The sequence below is a fragment of the Taudactylus pleione genome, unplaced genomic scaffold (genome assembly GCF_031769625.1).
Source record: "Taudactylus pleione unplaced genomic scaffold, aTauple2 ptg000043l, whole genome shotgun sequence".
Lineage (NCBI taxonomy): Eukaryota > Metazoa > Chordata > Amphibia > Anura > Myobatrachidae > Taudactylus > Taudactylus pleione.
The window spans coordinates 5,907,302-5,929,841 of record NW_028284445.1 but is presented as its reverse complement, the minus strand read 5'-3'; the positions used below and the strand labels follow the sequence as shown (position 1 = coordinate 5,929,841).

Here is a 22,540-nt window from a genome sequence, read left to right as displayed (position 1 = left end):
GTGTAATGGGTCTCCTCAGGTAGCAGCTGCCATCTTTACTGCAGGCTCTAAACTCCTCTCACTGCTCACAGCAAAAGCTCCTCTTTGGAGCATAGGGCTGGACATAATTCACACTTGCTGAGAGTAGTGCATGGGAACACTCCCCACAGAGCCCCGCCCACAGCCCCATGACGACTGATCGCGATGATCCTTAGCCTAAAACCTGCCTGGAAAAATTACCTACACAATGGTGAAATACACATCACAACCTGTACAGTGGTTGCAGAGTTTATTACAATTAGACAAATTACAATTAGACAAACAAACAGACATTCTCATTTATATAGATATATAGATCAGAGGTTCCCAAACACGGTCCTCAAGGCTCCCCAACAGTTCATGGTTAAGCACAGGTAGTTAAATCAAATTGACTGAGGTACTAATTAAGTCACCTGTGGTCAAGCATGTATATCCTTAAAACCTGGACTGTAAAGCTGGCCACACATCTAAAGACTATGGGCCTGATTCAGAGCCGTTCGCTATTTGTGGTCGTTCGTTCAAAAACAAGGGGTGGCTATTCAAATGATCCGTTCGCAAATTGCAGTCTGTTCCCACCTCTAAGTCTGAACGAGCGAGCAAAACATACGCTCGTTTATTTGATAAAAACGCCCCCTGGCCGCACGCACCATACGTCATGTCCGCTATTTATTAGATTAATCGAGTACATCGTACAGCGTATGAACTGCTCGCTATTCTTGTGGTTGGTGTTTTCAACCGCTATTTTGCGAGCAGTTCTGAGTTAAAAAAAACCAAGTGACGTGGTCAATGACGCTGCTGTATTAATTATGCGCTCCCTTAAAACGCCCATTTTGACCTTTAAGCACGCCTGCGTTCGGATCTCCACTCCCCGTTTTCAAGCACCTTCCCCTGTTACCACCCACATACGCCTCATTCTGTCACTCAAAATAGCAGGCCCTCGCTATATTGCGTACCAACGATTTTCGGCCGCACTGACTGGTTCGCGCATGCGTACTAAAAACCGTACGCATGCGCAGATGTGCGAACATCGCTCGGAACGAGCGTACTGCCGCTAGCGAGTGGCTCTGAATGAGGGCCTATCTGTCCAACCAGCCAACTAGTTGATTGGTTGGAATGAAAATCTGGTAAGGAATGGGAGTGAATGATGATCAGCAATTTGCTTCTAAATGCCAGAAAACAGATGAAAATGGTCGTCAGACAAGTTTGTTAAATGTTTCATCTAAACAATTTGTTCAAACAACAGTTTTTGTCCATTTTCCGGCATTTGGGAGCAAATTGCAGATTGTCTGGTGCTTTCAAACCTTACCAGATTTTCATTCCAACCAATCAACTAGTTGGATGGTTGGACGGATAATCTTTAGATGTGTGGCCAACTTTAGGGTTCCTTGAGGACCGAGTTTGGGAACCTCTGACATAGATAGAAGATGATTTATAAATTTTACAGAACCAGGGGCGTATTAGAAGGAGACGGCTCACTCCTCTTTACCCGGCGGCCGGCAGCGCACTGAGCGCAGCAGTAGACTGGGCACTAGTCTACTGGGCATACACAGGTCACCAGGGGAAATGGCACGGCATTCGTTTTCCCGGTGATTTCCCTACTGCGCATGTGCAAAACGCTGGGAAAATGGCCGCAGTGATTTTCCAGGCGATATGTACAGCAATGCTATCGCCACCGCGGAACTCCGGAGAAGTAAGTATTGAATAAATGGGTGCAGGGTGTGCAGTGTGTGCCCATTATAGATATGCCCCTGTGTAGAGCCTACAATACTTTGTGCAACTAATTTAAAATGTGTAGACAGATTAAGTGATGGGCGGGAGTACCTAATTCCACAATATTTTTTTGTTTTGTTTTTTACTCTCCCCCCAAAATGTTGCTGGATTTGCCCTTAACTGCACATGGGGCCCATAAATCTAAGGGGTATATTTACTAAAGTGAGAGTTTATAGAAGTGGAGATGTTGCCCATAGCAACCAATCAGATTCTAGCTATTATCTTCTAAAAGGTGCTACTTAAATGTTAAGTAGAATGTGACTGGTTGCTATGGCCAACATTTCCACGTCTAAAAAATCTCACTTTAGTAAATATAACCCTAAAGGTGCCTACACACTTAGCGATATTTTACACAATATGCCCGATTCCAACGCATCGTGACAACAAATCGTGTAAATTATACCCAAATGGTGAGTGTCCACTCACGATGCCGATGCGCTGTAGGGCAGATCTGACAATCTCAGTCATGATGCACTGGAACAGATCGTTTGTCCCATTGGACAGTCTTTAACACCAAATCCTGCCCACGACTCCCGGGTGCTGCTGGGGAGAATTCAAGGGGAAATCGGACACAATGCCGGATCGTGAGCACATCGCTGAGTGTGTAGGCACCTTAAGACTTCTCTCATAGTGAATATCTTAAAATCCTACGTGTAGTATTCAAAGACAAGCCCCTATAAAATTATATCTAAAATAATTTGTTTTACTATGGCAAATAAGATTACAACTGCTTTTTCAGATGAAAGGAAAAAGAAGTTATTCATATAAAGATTAAACATATTTTTATAACATGACTGCATGATATACATCAAAAAGGCTGGGGCCAGGCACACACACTCCTTGATGTTATCTAACTTGAGTTAACAATGGTCCCTCACTCTGCAACAATCATCACTTTACAGCAATGCTCCTTACACTGCTCTGAAGCAAGCACAGTATGGATTTATCAAACAATTTATGTGGCATAAACCCTGTAATTTTCTGTCAGTCACTGCAGTCCATACTTGCCAACTCCACCCGATTGTCAGGGAGACTTCCTGAAATAGCAGCAATCTCCCTGACTCCCTGAAGATACTAGCTATCTCCCTAATTGCACCTTACCCCCATTATAAAGCGGTCATATACTTGGGAAAAAAAAAACAATCAGAGATCTATACATTCAAATGGGATCGATAGTATCATTTCCCTGCATTGGTAATAAGGCACAATGGGGGGAGATATATGAAGCGCCGAAGCAGCATCAGCGCACGTTATGTGCGCTGATACCGCTTCTCCCCCATGTTTGATTGGGGGGTTGGGCAGTAAATGACAGGGGCGCTATCTACAAGATATCGGCGCCGATAGCCTAGGCTATGTATGAACGGTCATTTTGCCTGACCGTTCCGCCCGCTGCAGCTGTCGCTATAAGCAGCTACAGCTTGGCGATGCCCTATCCCCACAGCAGAGACAACGCTGTCCCTGCTGTGAGGGCTGCCGGCTCCAGGGCTGCACGTGGGATCTTGCGATACTTGCGAGATCCCGCGCATGCTCAGTGGAGATGGCCGGGACTGAGACACAGCGCATCAGCACTAGGCTGATGCGCTGTGTTCTCAGGCAGGAATCTCCAGAGGGGGGAGTTATCACTCCCCCGCTCCGGCCGATGAGATGTTAATACATGACACGCCTCTCAGATGTAGCAGTACACGCCCACTTTACCGCTGCACTCATAGGTGTTGCTTTCACAATCTCCCTGAAATGCTTTTTCTAAAGTAGGCAAGTATGCTGCAGTCTAAGCATAGTTCAGATTATTATGGAACCATGAAGCATCAACAACTATATAATTTTATTTTTTTTCTGTATTACTACCCTCTGACTAAAGTAGACAGATATGTTATCCAGCACACATAATAATGAGTTATGTCATGTCTTATGTATCTATGTCAACAATAAAAAAAGGAAGTAGCCATTTTGTGGGCTGAACTAAGATTGAAGAAAATGCAACCTATTACGTAACAAATTCTGATTCCCTTACAAAATGGCTGCCTCCACTTTGTGTGGGTGACGGTTATAATCACATACTGTAGGTGTATTGTAATCAGTATAAAATGTAATTTTTCAAAGATATCAAGTGGTTTGATACATGACATTAATTTAAGTACAAAGTTACGTTCTTATGGGGGGCATCCACTAGACGATTTTATCCCTGTCCAACCTCTTAACGATTTTCCCTTGAAGTTTCCCTTGAAATATGATCTTCCACTCTGAACAATTTGCAAAGGATTTGCAAAAGATTTGCAAAGGATTTGCAAAAGATTTGCAAACGATTTGCAAAAGATCTGCAAACGATTTGCAAAAGATCTAACAATAAACTATGTTGTTTTAATCTGTAATTGAGAGCTTTCAGCTATAGTGGGCAGACAGTGGTTCATCGTTTGATCGTTCAGCATGAACGATGTGTAAACGATGTGTAAACGATGTGTAAACGATTTGTAAGCAATCAAGTGAAATTGACCTGCATGTTCAGTCGATGGAGGAGACGATCAAACGACCAGCGGGAGCGCGCATCGTACATCGTTAGAAACAATTACTGCACGATTTGCAAACGATGTTCAAACGATGTTTGAACGATTATCGAACGATTTTGTCATTATCGTTCAATCGTTCAACTTTATCGTCTAGTGGATACCCCCCTTTACTGTCAGTGCATTGTAAATGAATGATATACTATACTATCCATTGGTGTGAAAGAAATAATGTAATGAACACTTTACATCTTAGCCAAGATTTTATTATGTTCCCTGATGGCAGTCAGCAAGGATCAGGTTTAATTAGAAAAGTACCATATGGACAATTCCCAGGTTTTGGGAATATTGTGAACGTTATGAATTTTAAGCAGACAGAGAGAAAATAAGTACACAAGACAGGCGTATACAACAGCTCTACTGAAGCATGAAACGTGTAAGGTTGTGTAGGGTTACATCAAACATATTTACATATACACTACATCAGACGTTCAATTCTTGAGATTCAACAGAGGACGCCTTTTCATTTTATTTTATAAGTGATTTTCTAGAGCCCCTAAGGTAAATGATTGTACCAGATGGCACGTCTGCCAATGAGTTTTGTACTACAATAATCTGCATGAATACATACTGAGAGAAATGGCCCATCTAAACACAACTATCCGGAAATTAAAGAGTAAAAAGTTTATTATAATGAGAATACCCCTAACCTGAAACTCTGCACTGATCAATCTGCTTTTCACAGCAACCCTGCTAAATGGATTTTTACTGAGAAGTTTGTTTATTACAGTAAAATGCACAGAGCACAGGCTTTGGGGAAACAATGCAAAGAGTAATGTTAAAATAGTATAGGAAATAGTCCACGTGCCCCAGGATGCACCAGCATGGCATGTTTAGTAGATATAGGAGACATTCTGGTAATGATGGTTCTTGGAAGTGTTGGGTAGTGTGGTCATTGCCGATTTTGAAAGCCTCCATCGCTGCTAAACAGGTTATAGAGGAAAATAAGGGAAGGAACCAAGGTTTAGCCTATGTAGAAAATTGGGGTTGCACAGCACCCCCCTGGGTCCTAGGGAAATTGCTATCGCTAATATTTCTAGCAACATTACAAGGAAGATTGCTAAAAGGGCTATCATTAAGGGCACTGCTACTATCTTAAGAGATTTGGGTTAATGGAAATCTCAAAGGCTTTATAAACTTTATATGAATATAAAGTGAGGCAAATTGGTAGGCACTATGAGAGGATTCATATTCTAGAAGACTGGGCATCGTACATATCTCTGAACAGTCTGGACTGTCTTATTAAAACCTCATGGGTCCAGTAGTGTATCTATAACGAGTGCAGGGAGTGCAGTGCAGACGGCCCCTGGATCCAGGCAGTGGCGTCCCTCCTCGCGGTGACACCTGGTGCGCGTGGCAAAGCAAATAAGGGGGCATGGTCTCAGGGGTGGGGGCGTGACCTCACAGGTAGGGTGCGTGGCCTTGCTGCCCGAACCCCCATTTTAGTCACTTCGGGGGTTCCGGAGGAGAGGACTGCCCCCGGGATCACTCTGTGTGAAGTGCCGGCTCCTCACTGTGTCAGGAGTCGAGTACTGCACATAATGCTACAGTGCAGCACCCGGCTCCTGTCACTGAGGAGGAGTCGGCACTTTGGTGTAACCCCTCGGCGGGGGCTCACACCGCACACCCATGTATTTTACTCACATTTCTGGAGTCCCACGGCGAAGCTGCACAAATGACTGGGAAAATAGCATGGTGCGCAGGCACAGTAGAAAAATCACTGGGAACATGGCACAGGGGTCATGTTTCCAGAGACCTGAGAATGGTCTTCTCACCTGCACCACCAGCGTGAGAGGAGGAGGCCCACAAGAAGACTGTACATAGGCCCCCATCTCTATTAAGCCGCCATACAAAATACTGGTTTGGGCCACCTTCCCATCCTCAGTTTGTCAAAATATTACACATAAACATGAGTTACAGAAATCCAGGCCCTTCAGATCACAATGGTCCCAGTGCAGAAGTCAAACTTGCCGAATGGATGATCCAGGTCTGCCAGGAGGAATGGGCCATTGCTCCATTAAATAATTTTAGTTCTACAGCAACTATGTCAAACTTGCGTTCTCACTAAGGCCATGATAGGGAACATAAAAAGTTTAGGGGGCCGGAATCCCGGACAGGGAGCGTGACCAGGAGATAAGAACAAAACCACAATAAGATTACAGCCATTTTATTTGTCATATTTCAGGCCATTTTCTTAACACTCTAATAAAGAGCTTCCTTATGCACCTTTTTATGCAGGTCCATGTTACATGATTCTAGCTGTGTTCTTCAATTTTGTAAAGAAAACCAAAACCAGGTGGTATTGACCAAACCAAAAACAAATCACAACAATGATTTATGTCCAAAACCAAAACACGCTCATCTCTACTTATAGATAGTGTTCATGGGAATACAACCAATGTTATACACAGAGCAATATTCTATATCCTATATTTCATAAAATTAATAAGAGATAGATAAATACTGAAACAAAATTGAAATTATATGTATCTTAATGATCCAGCAAATAGACAGTATGGATTCAAATTCTGGCTTATTGATAAAAAACTTACTTATTACAGCATTGAAACAATATATGTACATAACTCAGAGTAAACATTAAGTAAAAATGTGTTAAACAATAAAACTGATATGTCTGTATTTTGGAAGGTTTTTAAGCAGAAAAGCTACTTACATACTGTACTATGGGGCCTAGTTATGAATTTAGTAATAAATGCCCTGAAATCTGACATTCCTGGTCACGGCAGGATAAGAACTGCCGTTTTCAAAGGTTTGCTGCAATCCCCATATGTATGAAGCTCCCCTTGTGCCTGATAGGCAATGCCTTTAGAAGTCTTTGGGGTTCTTCCAAACATAGGCTGCACATGCGCAGTAGGACTCCCGGGTCAAAAGAAAAACGAAAGTCATAATATTGCAAGGGACAGCTCAGAAGAGCTGTCACAAGCGTAAAATATTCATGCATACAGTGTTAATAAATGCTGATATGCATGCAAAAAGGAGCAGATGTAGTGCATGCCGCCCACTGGCTGCTTTCATTGTACAGTAACTAACATAGATGTAAAGTCCTCTATACATGCTGCTACATTGTTAAAGACCAAGTATACCCCTTCATGGCAATGGGATTACCTGATGGCAGTGGCCTCTTTCTGCAGTATAATGCGCCTTGTCACACTGTAAAAATTGTTCAGGAATCGGTTGAGGAACATGACAGAGTTCAAGATGTTGACTTGGCCTCTAAATTCCCCAGATTTTAATCTGATCGAGCATCTGTGTGCTGGAAAAACATATCCGAGCTATGGAGACCCCACCTCGCAATTTACAGGACTTAAAGAATCTGCTGCTAATGTCTTGGCGCCAGATACCACAGAAGACCTTGCCTCGACAAGTCACTATTTTGGTGGCACGAGGGGAACCGGCACAATATTAGGCAGGTGGTTTTAATAATAATAAGGCTGATCGTGTATGCTTCCATTGTCAGTACAACACCAACATTAATCCCAACACAAACATAATAGTATCACCTAAAGCTGGAGTGTAGGATAGTGCATACTGTTATTGAATGTATGTTTTTGTGTTTCCTGCTGGCACTCAGGACTACCAACAATTAGCACCCCTAGTCCTGTATATGGCTTTAAAATTAAGTGTTATTTATAACAAAACGTAGCTACAATAAAATAATGTGAAATAAAACAATATCACCATGCTCGTGTGTATGTAGCATCAAATGAGGACTCATGGAGATCATGAGGCAGAGGAGCAAAATTTCCTCTGGGCACCAGCGCTCTAGTGTGACGCTGCACACAGGCCAGGAATTGGTGGCCCCCTGAAACACCGTCTCCGTAAAGGGAAACAGAATACTGTATTAATCTTACCTACTCTCAACCACTCTAGTGCTTGGTACCCGTTGTGTGTCAGCTTTGGCTGTGGCCCTAATACAAGTAACCCCACAATGTGTCAGAATTATGTGGGCATTCCTATTCTTGACTGGACAGTGCAAACGCTTCAATGATATTCAGACCATGGTAATTAAGAGACTGCAGGCTACTATACATCACTGCTACCAAAGCCTGATGGTCAAATGTTGGTTCCACAAACCTTTTTGTGGACCTTAAATTGATTCACTTTGTTCAATACGATAAGGAAAAGGTAGTTTACAGTAATTGGCTGATTTTGAGCGAGTATTAGGCCAGTTTGCATATAGTAAATTGCTAATTCCTAGAAAAGTGGCCGGATGCAATCTGGCCCATGCAGATATGCATGATTCTGCCACTTATGTCTGGAAAGTCGGAAAGGGTTGGAATGGTGTCGTTATAACGTAGGGCAAATATAGTAAAGGCCTGATAGCAGAACTTGAATACATATAAAGCAGAATAAAGACGCATATGATCCTGGAAAGGCAGTATTATTAGCAAGTCAAGGGCTCCCAGGACCTCTACCCTCCTGTCCTCTCCCATCACCTCTTCGTTGTCCCACCGCTTTCTTAAACTCAACCTCTCAAAAACTGAAAACATTTTCTCCAGCCAATGCCTCCTTTCTTTCCCCCTCTTCTGCTCAGGTGATAAAACCCCCCTTTTCCCTCTTTCTTAAGTTCAATGTCTAGGTGTCATACTGCCTTCTCTCTCCAAGTCCAGGACCTCTCCCAATCCTGCCAGTTCCATCACTGTAATATTAGCAGGATCTGCCTCTTTCTTACCCTGGTAGTCAATAAAACCCTCATCCATGCCCTTATCATTTCTCATCTGGATTACTGTAATTTACTCCTCACTGACCAACCTATCTGTGTCGCCTCCTTCATTCTCATTTTCTTCTCCCACCGCTCCACCTCTGCTGCTCTTTTTTGTTCACCTGACTCTCTGTCTCCCTCAGAATCAAATTATAGCTCCTCTCACTTTCCTTTAAAGCCCTCAACCACCCCTTCCCTCCCTACATCTCCAGCCTAAATTTCACACACTCTTCCTCTCGACCACATTGCTCTGCCAACGACTGCCATCTCTCCTCCCTGATCCTCACCTCCCATGATGGACTCCAGGATTTCTTCTGTGCTGCTCCTATCCTCTGGCATGCACTTCCATGCTCTATCAGGCACTCACCCAGTCTCTCAACCTTCAAAAAAGCTCTCAAAACTCATTTATTTAGCCAAGCCTACCTTCTAACTATCCAGTCTCTGCAATACCCATCTCTGCTCCTCATTCCCTTTATGTGTCCAACTACAGCCACTCTTAATATAAGGTCTTGTGAGCATGGCATGCTTTCCCTCTGTGGTCTATGCATATTTACATAATCTTCAGATTATAATTAAGTATATTTGTAAAGTTGTAAACTTGTCTGTTACTGTTCTGTTGGATCACCCATGTACAGCACTATGTAATTTTGCTTTATTTTCCTTCCACTGTGTGTCACACTACAGAACCCTTGTCACCAGAGGCTAGCGTTCTCGCTAGGCTGTATTAGCGGAACGCAGCGCCCTGCACATTTTTAAAAAGGCAGAATGCGCCCTGCCCTTTTGGGGGTGCCCCGCTAAAACAACCAGCTGGGTGCAACAAACACCACTGGTGGGAAAAATAATGTTACAGCGCCCAGCATCTATTCACAGTTAGGGTAGAACTTGGGGGCAGCCCGGCATGTCCGAAAGTGCCAGTCTCTCAACCTTCAAAAAAGCTCTCAAAACTCATTTATTTAGCCAAGCCTACCTTCTAACTATCCAGTCTCTGCAATACCCATCTCTGCTCCTCATTCCCTTTATGTGTCCAACTACAGCCACTCTTAATATAAGGTCCCTTTTCAGGCATTTGCACACAGAAGTGTCCCTTTCTAGGTCCGATGCCCTTAGTGAACACTATGGGACGGATTGGGAACTAAAAGTGTGCCTGGAAAAATTTGTAGAAGTGGCTTCACATGGGCGTCACCAAGTCAACTGTAGGCGGAACCAATGGCAAAGTAGGCGGGATTAGTACATCACTACACCTGTGTGTAAGCTGTTGGTTTCAACATGCTTGGCAGTCTAGTGGCCCCAAAAATGTTTAACCCACCCTCGAACAGACCCCAAAACCTCTAGCAAATAGACACGCAACTCATTACCACAGAAAGGTCAAACTCACTCCCCCAAATATCACAAATCTCTCCCACCCCACCCTGTGGAGCCATAGAAACAGCCCGGAAATTGTTACACCCCCACCCACTCCTGCCCTTTAGCAGATGTCACAATAGTAAGTACATCCCTCCAATGTAACCAAGCATAGAAAGTATCCTCCCAACCTGCATCTGCCCCAATCACCCATTACCCGTGTAGACCTCTTCACACAGGATTATCCCCCCTCATCCACATCCTACAAAAACAAAGAACACCCATGGTGTAATGCAGGTTAGCCCATGCACCCCCCTTATCACTGCCCCACAAATCCATTCATCACACTCAGGAGGGCTGAGCCTGAACCCCCTGACCTGGCTGGCTGAGATTGTACCATATATGACATATAGATTAGCTTCAGCTGGCTTCCTGTGCTGTGCTCCATAGTGCTCACATTACTAGTGCCCATCCTCTGCGGGGGTTAACTGACAAGCAAGAGCAGAAGTATGAATAAAACATAAAGCAATAATGAGTATATTACATGACGTAAAGCAAGTGATTACAGGCCCGCCCACCAAGCCCTGCTGTCATAGGCAAGGAAATAAACAGCTTCTCCTTCTATACGGGGCAAAGTAGCCCAATCCACCTGTGCCAATTATTTCTTACTGCTTTAGAAAGCAGCCAGGTGCCACGAAACTCACCCAGTCTGCTCCTAGAAGTGAACTAGTTTATTTATTTTACAAATTTTTGTTTTGTTTACTTTATGCCTGATGCTGTTTTACTGATGTTGAATCTTTTTATATTAATTTCTTAAAGATTATCAATATACTGTCTGTAAATAGCGAAAACATTTTATATGTTGTAATATTATGTTTGGCAATGACAGAAATTGCTCAGCCTACAACCCTGGCTGGCCACGTCCCCTATTCTGGCCACGCCCCCTGCAATGCCAATCTGGCTACTCCCTCCCGGAAGGGGCAGCCAGAATATCGGAAACCCTGGGTATATATCACATTTTTATGAGTCTATTTAAGCAGAATCTTTGTTTTCTGCACGTGATGGGGGCCTGTTTTGTTGCTGCTAAATATTAAGTGCATATTAAAAACATGCATAAGTATATGTAATGCATGACTGGCATAAAACCGGCGCATATAACTGTTGCCAACTGGAACGCACAGAGGGCCTGATTCAGAGCCGGACGCTCTGACAAGAGCACTCGCTCTGAATCAAGGCCCTCCTACCTAAAATTGGAGCGGCCTCCTGGCTGCTCGCATAGCTGTGGGTGACCACCCACAGCTTATGCGAGCGGCCAAAAAGATGGTCGCGATGGTCAAGACCATCGCGACCATCGGGCTTGCGACGAGACCCTGCGGTAGGGTCTCGCTGCCACAAGCCCATGAGTGCTTTTGGCTCTATCAGAGCCAAAAGGACTCCCACTGACATCACTAGTGATGTCAGTGGGGCCGGACCCAGACGGTAGGCGTTCCCATGGGAACGCCTCCGTCTGGGCAGTAACGCCCCCGGCACGCCCACCAAAGGGGGCGTGCTGTCACTCACTATCGACAGCACGCCCCCTTTGGTGCGAGACCCATAGCGACGGCTGGCCGTCGCTATGCGGGTCTCGTGCATGCGCACGACGGAGCTCCCTCCGTCGTGCGCATGCGCACTAGGGCACCATCGACCCGCTTGCGAGCGCTCAGTGCTCGCGAGCGGGTCTGAATCAGGCCCAGAGCCTGTGACTCCAAACCAGTGTTCCATTTATACAATTAAATAAATAATTGTATTCTAACAGTCATTTAAGCTAAGCTGGGTACACACCTATACAATCATCGGGCCATTCATCCAATATCGAGAGAACGGCCATTGGATTGTATAGGTGTGTACGCTGTCCCGATGCAGGAGCGTTAGCTGATAAACGGCTTTTAACGCTCCTGCAACTGTCGGGATCGGTTGGTCGCATCTTATGTACTGTTTAATATTTATGGGTTCTACCTCCCGATCTCATAGAAGCCCGAACACACTGTGTACATGGCTCACAGGCAGCTGACAAGGGGTCACAATGGGGACAGACTGCACGGCTGATCAGGACAGTTTTACCCGATCAGCTTGCAATCGAAAAAAGTGTGTACCCAGCTTTAGGCATGCATATGCACCCCAACACTTATGCTCCTACAGTCATAACAGAAATATAAGTGCCTATAAAATATGTCAAACAGGAGCAGCTGCCGTCCATGCAATTCTGTTGCTCTCTGCCTGAACAATATCATGTCATGTGTATAATTTGCAAAGAACTCAGGAGCAGAAGCTAATTTATAGATAAATCCCAGAGGTTCCCAAATGCGGTCCTCAAGGCTCCCAAACAGTGCAGGTTTTAGAGATAACCATGGTTGAGCACAGGTGGTTAAATCAAATTGACTGAGATACTTATCAAGACCTGTGCTCAACCATGGATATTGCTAAAACCTGAACTGTTGGGGAGCCTTGAAGACCACGTTTAAGAACCTCTGGCTTACCCTATTACTGTATGTGATACTGCTTTTCCACCTAAGTACAGGGTCTGATCCGAGATTTGGAACACAGGGCCTGATTCAGATCTTTGGAGCACACATTAGCTGACAAGTGGGCAGAATTTAGAGATGATGCAGCTTTTCTGTACTGTGGGCCTGATTCAGAGCCGCTCGTTCGCTCCGAGCGATGTTCACACATCTGCGCATGCGTATAGGTCGTAATGCGCATGCGCCAACCAGTCAGTGCGGTCGGAAATTGTGCGCTTGCAAAATAGCGATAATTTGAGTGACAGGATGAGGCGTTTGTGGGTGGTAACAGGGGAAGGTGCTTGAAAACGGGGAGTGGAGATCCGAACGCAGGCGTGCCAAACGGTCAAAAGGGGCGTTTTAAGGGTGTGCATAATTAACAAAGCAGCGTCATCGGCCACGTCACTTGGTTGTCTCTTAGCCTGAACTGTTCACATGATTGCGGTAGGAAAATCCAACCACAAGCACTGCGAGCAGTTCAGACGCCTTTCGATGTACTCGATTAATCTAATAAATAGCGGAGATGACGTATGATGCGAACGGTGAGGGGGCATCTTTACAAAATAGCGAGCGCATGTTTCGTTCGCTCGCTCAGACATAGAGGCGTCAACAGACCGCAAAGAGCGAGCGCTCAATTTAAATGGCCGGCCCATTTTTCTGAACGTCCGGCTCTGAATCAGGCCCACAGTTCCAAAATGGGTCAGACTCAGGACATACCCCTTTTCCACTGCGGCACTGATCAAGGTTATTCCCGGATCGGCGCCGTTCGCACTGCACACTGGTGCAGTGGAACTGTTCCAGTTTAGTAAGAGAGTGTTTACACAAATGCGTCCTATACAGAGCTAGACATAAGACTGCCTGTTTGGTCCAGTATCTTATTCACCTAGCATAGGACAGCTGGAAGAGCGCGCTGAGGATGTTGGCTAGTAGCAAGCCATGTGCACACACAGTTGCAGTCACATCTAGTGATGTGCACGCCTCCCCTACAAATGTGTCTTACTTAGAAATCTCATTTAGACAATATTGAGAAAAAGAGAACTTATTTATCCTCAATAAGAGGGGAAGGCCCATGTACAGACTCTGTGTGGGACCCCTCCTCTCTGGCAGCACAGTAAACTCTAGCTTGGTGCCAGAATCTACTGCGCATGCACAGGTCTCCGGGAAAATGGCGCCTGTGCCTTATTCCCGGGGAATCTCTACTGTGCATGCGCAAATCACAGGAAAAATAACCGCAGCGCCATTTTCCCTGGGATTTTTGCAGGGCCACCGACAGAAGCAAAACTCTGAAGACTGCTGAGAGACAAGTATAACTATACAGTATATGAGTGCACATCCTGCACCCATTATAGATATGTAATTGTCCTCAAAGGACCCTGAGTTATTGTATGCATGTGCATTTCTTGAGGCATAGAAGTATTTACAATGTGTGCAGGGAGAGTGGTGTACTCGGGCCCCTGCATTGCATACCCTGCATCCAGAGTATACCTACCTGGTGTCAGCAAGTCGGTCCCCCCTCCCACGTGTGAAAGCAAAGACTCTGGCCCTGTATATCTGTGCATCTTCCCCACTATCACTGCACCACAGAGGAGGGGGGGGGTCCCGTTTGCCGGCAGCAGGAAGGATGTGGAGGGGCAAGGCTAGCCCGCTGCTCAGAGCAGCACACGGGGCCCGTCGGACGTTAATATGCCCCTGTCTTGGAGGAATAACCTTTATCTCTGTGGAGCCATATTTGAACCTTATGTTTATGAAATAGAATCCATCAAATTCTGTTTTCCTGCTGACTCATCAAATATATATAACACATATTTAGTTATTTACCTATACTGAAATCACACATGCAAATTCTGACATATAGCTAGAGATGTCTATCAGGACAAGCAGTCATGGGAATTGCATGCCTCTGGCTACAATGCTTGTAATACTAATTTGCCACACTAACATGCTCCATAATTAGATTTGATTATTATCAATAAAGACCGTAAATAGGAGTGTGTCACATTTTTGTTCACTTTTTCCTCTTTTCACTCATCACGTTTTCACTATTTTGCCCTTTAGTGAGGGGAGAAAAAGTTTAATATACATAAACTAAGTTAGAATTATTCTAAGTACTTTACCCCAAGAGTGCCCCAATTTGGAATACTTTCTTCTTTGTTTCTTTGTCCATTATGTTAACCCCTAGATATCTGATAAAAAGTGCACAAGTGTGTGTCCCCTTTAATAGGCAGTTTTCAGAACAGAGGGGGAGAAGCATTATAAATACATTTTTTGAAAACAAGATGATTTGTACAGAACAATTGAAGGGTTGAAAATTGAAGATAATGTAACAAAGTTCTTTATTACAGAAAGGACAGTCATGGAACAGCCTTGGGACTCGTGGTGTTGACTCACACAGTATAAGAATTTAGTATGACACAGAGCAAGATTAAGGGAAATGAAACAAAAACAATGTAACAAAACAAACCTAAATTAAAAGTAAAGTAATAGAAATATATGAAACAAGAAAAGAGTGTCATGGTCATTACACTGGCCACCTGAACTAAATCAGTTACGTCTTTTCTACGGGATGTAGTTAATAGACCGGCGGACGTAATGTCGCCGGTCTAAATCCCGACACTACCTGCCAGACACGGGACTTAAGATAGGCGTTGAAAAACCGACGCCTACCTTAATCCCGACCCCCACCATCCCGATCATCGTGTGCCGGGTAACTATAACATTTAGCCTGGGGATGGGGGGGATAGGTTTAGGGACCCCCGGGGGGGGGGGGGGGACTTAGGGTTGGGCATCCCCCAGGGATAGTTAGGGTTAGGATAGAGGAAGGGGGAGTTAGGGGCCACTAGGGGGTAGTTAGGGTTAAGTTTAGGCAGCATGAAGGGGGGATTAGGTTTAGGCTGCGGGAAGGTGGGGGTTGGGTTTAGTCACCCCTGGGGGGCGGTTAGGGTTAGGCACTAAGGGGGAAGGTTAGGGTTAGGCACCCCTAAGGGAGGGTTAGGGGGGGAGAGGGGAGGTTTAGGATACTTACCACTGGTCGTCGTGATCTCCTACTGTCAGTCTTCCACTGTCGGGATTTGAACCGGTGGCTGTTGAGCCGTCGGTATTTCAATCCCATTCCCTTTTCTACCACCGTGTTTTGGCTTTAATGCAGAGATGAGGTTTCCAAATATAGGGACAATATAACAGTGACTGTAAAATATTTTATATTGGTTATACATTTATTCATGGCCTCTAGGTCTTCCAATACTCCAAGTACGCTTCCCCAACCTAATGTACCTTCTGCTAAAACCAATAGATATCAAAATCATATTCAAAGCTATTCAAACCAACATGTCAAAAGCAGGAGTTCTACAATAATCAAAAATGTAATTAAACAAATACCGAACAGTATAACTTAAAAAAAACCATTATGAATAATTTAATGTAGCTTGTACTGTACAAGGGATAATGCCCCCCCTTAAGAAAAGTACTATAGGAAGTCATGGAGGCCAGGGTCGGCGCTAGGCTTTGCTGCGCCCAGCACCGTCCTGTGTTGCCCCCCCTTCCCTCCTCCGCACCCTCCCCCTGAAGTTACATAATCACTATAGTGCTGGGAGGGAGGGTGGGCGTTTTCAGCACCTGCGGGATACCATGGCTTGCCCGGGCCTAGAGCCGCTACTGATGGAGGCACTAAGTTAAGTTAGTGGACAAATACATAAAGCTGCATATGTCCCTGAAATCATCTGTATCAGGGGGCAAGTTGTTGTCAATGAAAACTTAAGTGATAACTTCACTTCATAATAATTATTGACAAACATATAATGACATCACTATGCACAGTTAGTAGTTACAGAGGCCAATACATTGAGTAATGCTTTTTATAATGCATACAACTGAAGAGTTAAAGCTAATAGACATTGACGCGTTCATTATCATGCAAATATATAAGGTCACATCTGGGGTACAGGCTGGAAAATGGGACTGCCACAGCAGTGCCAGGGGTATGGTAGATTAAGGCTTTGTGTAGAAACCAGGCGCTTGTGGCATCATTAAGTGTTCATGATCAGCAGCATTATAACTCTGGCAGGAACATGTTGGATACATGAATTTGTTTCATACAAAAGTGCATCTGACATGACAATCTTTCTACACCAGTTTCACAAGAGACTCGCATCACTTCCCTGTGCTATTTGTGAATGGTCAGCTCCTCAGACAAGTACACCATAAGTCAAAGTTGTCTACACATGGACATATAAGTTAGCTGAGGAGAATTTGTGGTGCTTCTATTTACACCATTATGATCTACCAGTTAAGATGCAGCGGCAGGGGGGACGTTCATGAGATGAAGATCCCACAAATGCAGGCAAGTGATATAATGAGATTTTACATATTTGAAAACTATTTTTATTAGTTTTATGTATGTAGCACTGTTTAAAAATGTTGCACTTACAAACAAGTGCCCATGCATCTAACATAAAGACACCTAAAGCTGTCCAACACTAAGCACAATCTAGCGGATCTGTGCTGATACATCGGCCTTCAGTGAATCTATACTATGTACTAAGTCTTGGAGAGATATAAAGTGGAGGAGAATAAAGTACCAACCAATCAGCTGTTTTTTTCAAACACAGCCTGTAACATGACAGTTAGGAGCTGATTGGTTGGTACTTTCTCCATCCACTTTATCTCTCTCCAGCTTAGTACATGTGAAATTTATGGACAGCTGTATGTTGCATATTTTTTTTACTTATTCATTTAATGATTGAGCATACAATACATCTTGATCTACAGGAAGCATTTTGTGTTTCTATTATTTATCCAGTACACTTTAATCGCCTTAGCTTCTTTCCGATGTCACTGTGAGCACTCATAGGGCCGGATTCAATTGGCTGCGAAAAGCCTGTGGTTTTGCGAAAAGTTTTCGCATGTGCACAAAAATGCGCATCGTGCAATCCTATTGCCAAGGTTTCTGCACGTGTGAATTCTCCATAGACAAAAACCGGTGAAATATTTTCACCATCTCAGAACAGGTGAAAAGTTGTACAAAATCCCTATTTTTGGTTAAAAATGTCGGAACTTTGTTATAATGACAAATTAGACAAAAATATATTTTAAATTAGCTTAATTTGGCCAATAATGACATTTCGTTTTTGGGCTGAAAAAAAAATAAGTGTTGGTAATGGGTTTAGAGTAGTGGGTCTGGTATTTTGGAGGGCTGTATGGATGGGACGTGTTTTAAAAGTGCACTTTTTTTACTCAAAAAAAACCCACCCATTTTAATGTACCCCCAATTCAACTGCAGCATTTATTTTGGCATAATAAAATGCTCTTTATCATTTTTCCACTGTTACAGAAAAATGCATATAACAGCCATTTGACACAATTTAGGAACCACAAATACTTTTATTAGGGCCGCTAATACACTTTTATATTGATTTCCTATATCCGTTAGTCTTTTTATGAGGTACAGAGAGATTTCCCCAAATTCAGTTGTTCTTTTCGCAGGTTACTCCACGAACAGTTACGTGCAAATGCCGCATAGCAGCTTTTGTAATAGGATAGTGTGAAAAACGGGAGCGCACATGGACAAAAGACGCAAAAATATTGCACCAAAACAACTGAATTGTGCAAAAACTTCACCAATGTTAAGTTTTTGCTTTATCGCGTCTAATTGAATCCGGCCCTTAAGGTCCTGTAACCATCTAAAGGAAGCCATCACAATACTGACCATAACACTGAGAGCCTGACTTGGATGTCAAGATAAGCTATTTGCATACTGCACATATATTGTACTTTATTAATCTTCTCTCCTCGTTTGTATGTAACAAAGCCTAAAGGTGACAAGCTCTATTTAAGAACAGAATAACTTGATAAAAAAAATTCATGGACTATAATATATTTACTTTTGTATTGGACGACAATGTATAAATTACATACTTGTGAGTAATACCCCTTTTCCACCAAAATTTCGTGTCTGACCCGGAGTTGGAACAGGGTTCCTAATATCCGGATCAGACCCGGAATTTAGCTGGCGCCGACTCGGGATATTCCCGAGTCGGCGCCGCTCACACCGCAGTCGGGTCTGCATAGACCCGGCTTTTCTGGCGTGAAAGTGGACGGCTTGCGGCGCTCTGCAGGTCATCAAGACCCGGAGTGCACCATACACACAGCAGGGTTTCACGGGTTACTCCCGTATTAAACCCTGCTATTTACCTGGGTTGGATTGCTGGGTCACTCGACCCGGCAATCCAACCCTCACCCCTTTTACACCCCTTTTACACCAACCCTGCAATAACCCGGGTTTTAGCTCCGGTGTAAAAGGGGTATAAGTAATCTCACAGTACTGTGGATCTCAGTGTTACAGAAAAATCTGTCACTTTATATTTTCTGTAGCTGCCCAGACTCTTTTTACTGACTATTACTGTGTTAGGCACCAGTGATTCTTTATATCTTAGATTACCCCGTTGAGGCCTTAGATGTGCAAATGACACCAGTAAAGAGACATATAAAAGATGGAGGCACTTTCCATGTAGAGAGACCAAGGGGAACAGAACTGCAATGGCCTAAACTCTAACAGAATTTGGATAACCATTCATATATTTTAGGATTTGTACAGCAATGTGTCATATTCTTTTGTACATGACGGCCTGGAAAGCATAGAGTATATCCTGATTCAATTCTAGATGCAGATGCCAGATCTTTTTCCTAGTTAATTTGGCCAGACGAGACAAGTACTATGTTATAGACACACAAGTCTGGACACTAATGACTGCAGAAAATTACAGAAAACATTCGTCAGAATGAACAAAATATCCTGTATTCTGCAAAGTCCCCCTATACTATACTGATCTATAGATTACCAAAATACTTAAAGACTGAATTTTGAGTCTAAAGCAATAGCTGTGACTTGTAACCAAGACTTTTCATTGATTTCCGATGCAGAACACACATTGATTCCTTATTCCGAATAAATTACAGTCAAGTGTAATCAAATGCCCAGTATTAATGTACAGTTTTCTACTGTGCACCTATATATTATTCCAGGCAGGAACAATGTGCTGAAAGGGTTTATGCTGAGATTCGCCCATGATTAACTATTGCAGATTAAAAATAAAATAAAATAATAATAATAAAATTGTAACAAAAGAGAGAAATAAAAATGTGACAGATTACAGGCTGCAATCCGGCAACACAATGTAACGTGTGTCTGATAATGCAATGCATCCAATATAAGGAGGGTGCAGTGCCTAGTCTGTGCCTATTATTTCTCAATACAATGTGCTGACAATGCAGTGAGCAGTGTGTGAGACAGACTGGGGATGCCGGGCACATTAGTGACTAGGTAATAAATGCAGTTTAGCTGAAATGCACACTACAAATAAGGGGTTGTATGACAGATAAAGCCCATCAATCTCTATTGAAGCCAATCAGTCCACCATGCCAGGTGCTGAAAAAAATAAGACAGCTCCCCTCTGCCCATGCCCACTTCAGGTGTTTCTTTCCACCAAGCCTTTGATCTACTATAATCCAGCAATGCACAGAGAATTTCAGGCATGTGCCATACAGACGCAGTAATGTCTTACAAATCAATAGATCTCACACACAAGTCTCACATTAACACTTGGGATGCGGAGTGATAAAATGGTGATCTCACTCCTATACAGCAGTAGCTGATGATGCCATTTGGAGCATTTTTTAGAATGAGTGACAGAATTGTATTTCTTTGTGTAATCACTATTCCAACATTCAGATTCCCAATCTGTACAGCTACAAGGGGAACTGGGATGCCGAGCTGGCTGCTTCTGGAATTTAAGCTATTTCTCTCCACAACATGCATATTTTTGCAAAGAAAAACTACAGTATCATTGTGCAATGGAGACATCCTACAGTTTTTATACTTAAGTTTAGTAGTATGACTCTAGCACAGGCTCACACACTCTCCTATCCCCACAGACTGTATATAAAGCTGCCAATCAAGAGAACTATTGTCTGCTCTGCCTTTCAACACACAATCACTAAACCATCAGGGCCAATTACCCACTGAGGAATCAGAGGGGGCCTGTATATGATAACCCAGCATCCTGTATGCATTGTCACTGTGATGGGAGATATATTCAAGATGTACTGTCAGCACCAGCTAACCACCATATTCCAGCACTGTATGCACTATGCACTTGCTGATAGATATACAACACCAATGTAATATGTTTTATATATATATATATATATATATATATATATATTGGTCTGTGAGTGCATACAGGATGCCATTTGATATAGCAGGCAGACAGATACCTATATATACACCTATGCACCTCTATTGGCTGCAATAAATTGTTGGGCTAGCAGAATTGCAGTACAGCTCAGTGACTATACGTGTATGGAAAGTAATTAGGTGAAACACACCAGCTCTGTGCCCACCTCCCATGCTCCCCTCACACCGGCTGCCTAGAGGACACACCACACTAATACAAGTTACAGCATCTTGTACTCTCTGGTTGCTTCTGCAGCCACCAGACTGACATTTATATATCAGGAATGGGCAATGCAATCAGCAGACTTGCACACTGTGACTGACTTACCTTATTCTGCCGCTATTCCCCCTTTCTCAATATGCTCCCGATTGGATTTCAGAGTGAATGAATTGGAGCAGGCAGTAAATGTCTCCTTTCTGGGTGTATTGTGTCTTTGTTGTGTCTCCTCCTGGCCCCCTGACTGGCTGAGCTGCTGCTGCTGAGTCCGGGCTGCAGCTGCTTTCCTTCTGCTGCTATTGCAGTGATTTGCATTAGCCCGGCCCTCACTGAGATGCTTCTCTCCTCCTCATACCAGCAGCACCAACCACCCAGCCCACCCTTCCCTGCCTGCTCCCTCCTGCATCACATATGTGCTGCTGCCTTTACATAGTGCTATCCATTGCAGCTCCTAGCTGTGCAGAACGCACAGACCTGCTTTGTAATTAACCTGAGTTACTTTACTACATCTCAGTCTCTTTATTATGGAGAGAATATTGGTCAGGTGCAACTTTTTCTTATTTGTGTGTGTAATTAAATGTCATATACAATACAAGCGACTAAGGGACCAATTCATCATTCCTTACAGTAGGTGAAAAGATTATTTGCCACCTACTTTTTAAGGAATGAAATGTAGCTGCAGCTATTCATTGTATAGGTAATGCAGGAGAGCACTGGTATCTCTTGCCTGTCTTTCATTCCTGATGTGGCCCGCCAGGGGCTAGCTGGCAACTTTTAGCCTGGGGGGCAAGTACAAGACAGTGGCCCTGATCTACCGATAATCACTCCACTCCGTAAACATTCGGTATTGCGTACAACTATGAATCAGTCCCTCTGCTAATACTCTTATGCAGGCCAGCAGTAGTGCCCCCAGTAGTGAGCCCCCCTATTCAGTGCCCCCAGTAGTAAGCCCCTTATATAGTGCCCCCAGTAGAAGTCCCTCCTATGCAGTACCCCCTTTAGTGGTACCCCTATGCAGTGCCCCTTAGTGTCCCCATGCAGTGCCCCCAATAATGGTACCCCTTATGCAGTGCCTTTAAATAGTGGCCCCAGTTGTAGTCCCCCCAATGCAGTACCCCCAGTATTGCCCTTTATATAGAGCCCCCA

At 43.8% G+C, this 22,540-nt stretch overlaps 1 protein-coding gene across 3 annotated transcripts in view; it reads right to left on the bottom strand.

Annotated features, from left to right (window-relative positions):
• The window catches only part of DCLK1 (doublecortin like kinase 1), a 454,917-nt gene extending 433,294 nt beyond the window's left edge, over positions 1-21,623 (bottom strand). For all 3 annotated transcript variants that reach the window (XM_088460208.1, XM_088460209.1, XM_088460210.1), the window contains exon 1: positions 21,506-21,623. The gene's annotated coding sequence lies outside the window, so the exon portion shown is untranslated. The remainder of the gene's footprint in view (positions 1-21,505) is intronic.
• Positions 21,624-22,540: the final 917 nt, after the last annotated feature.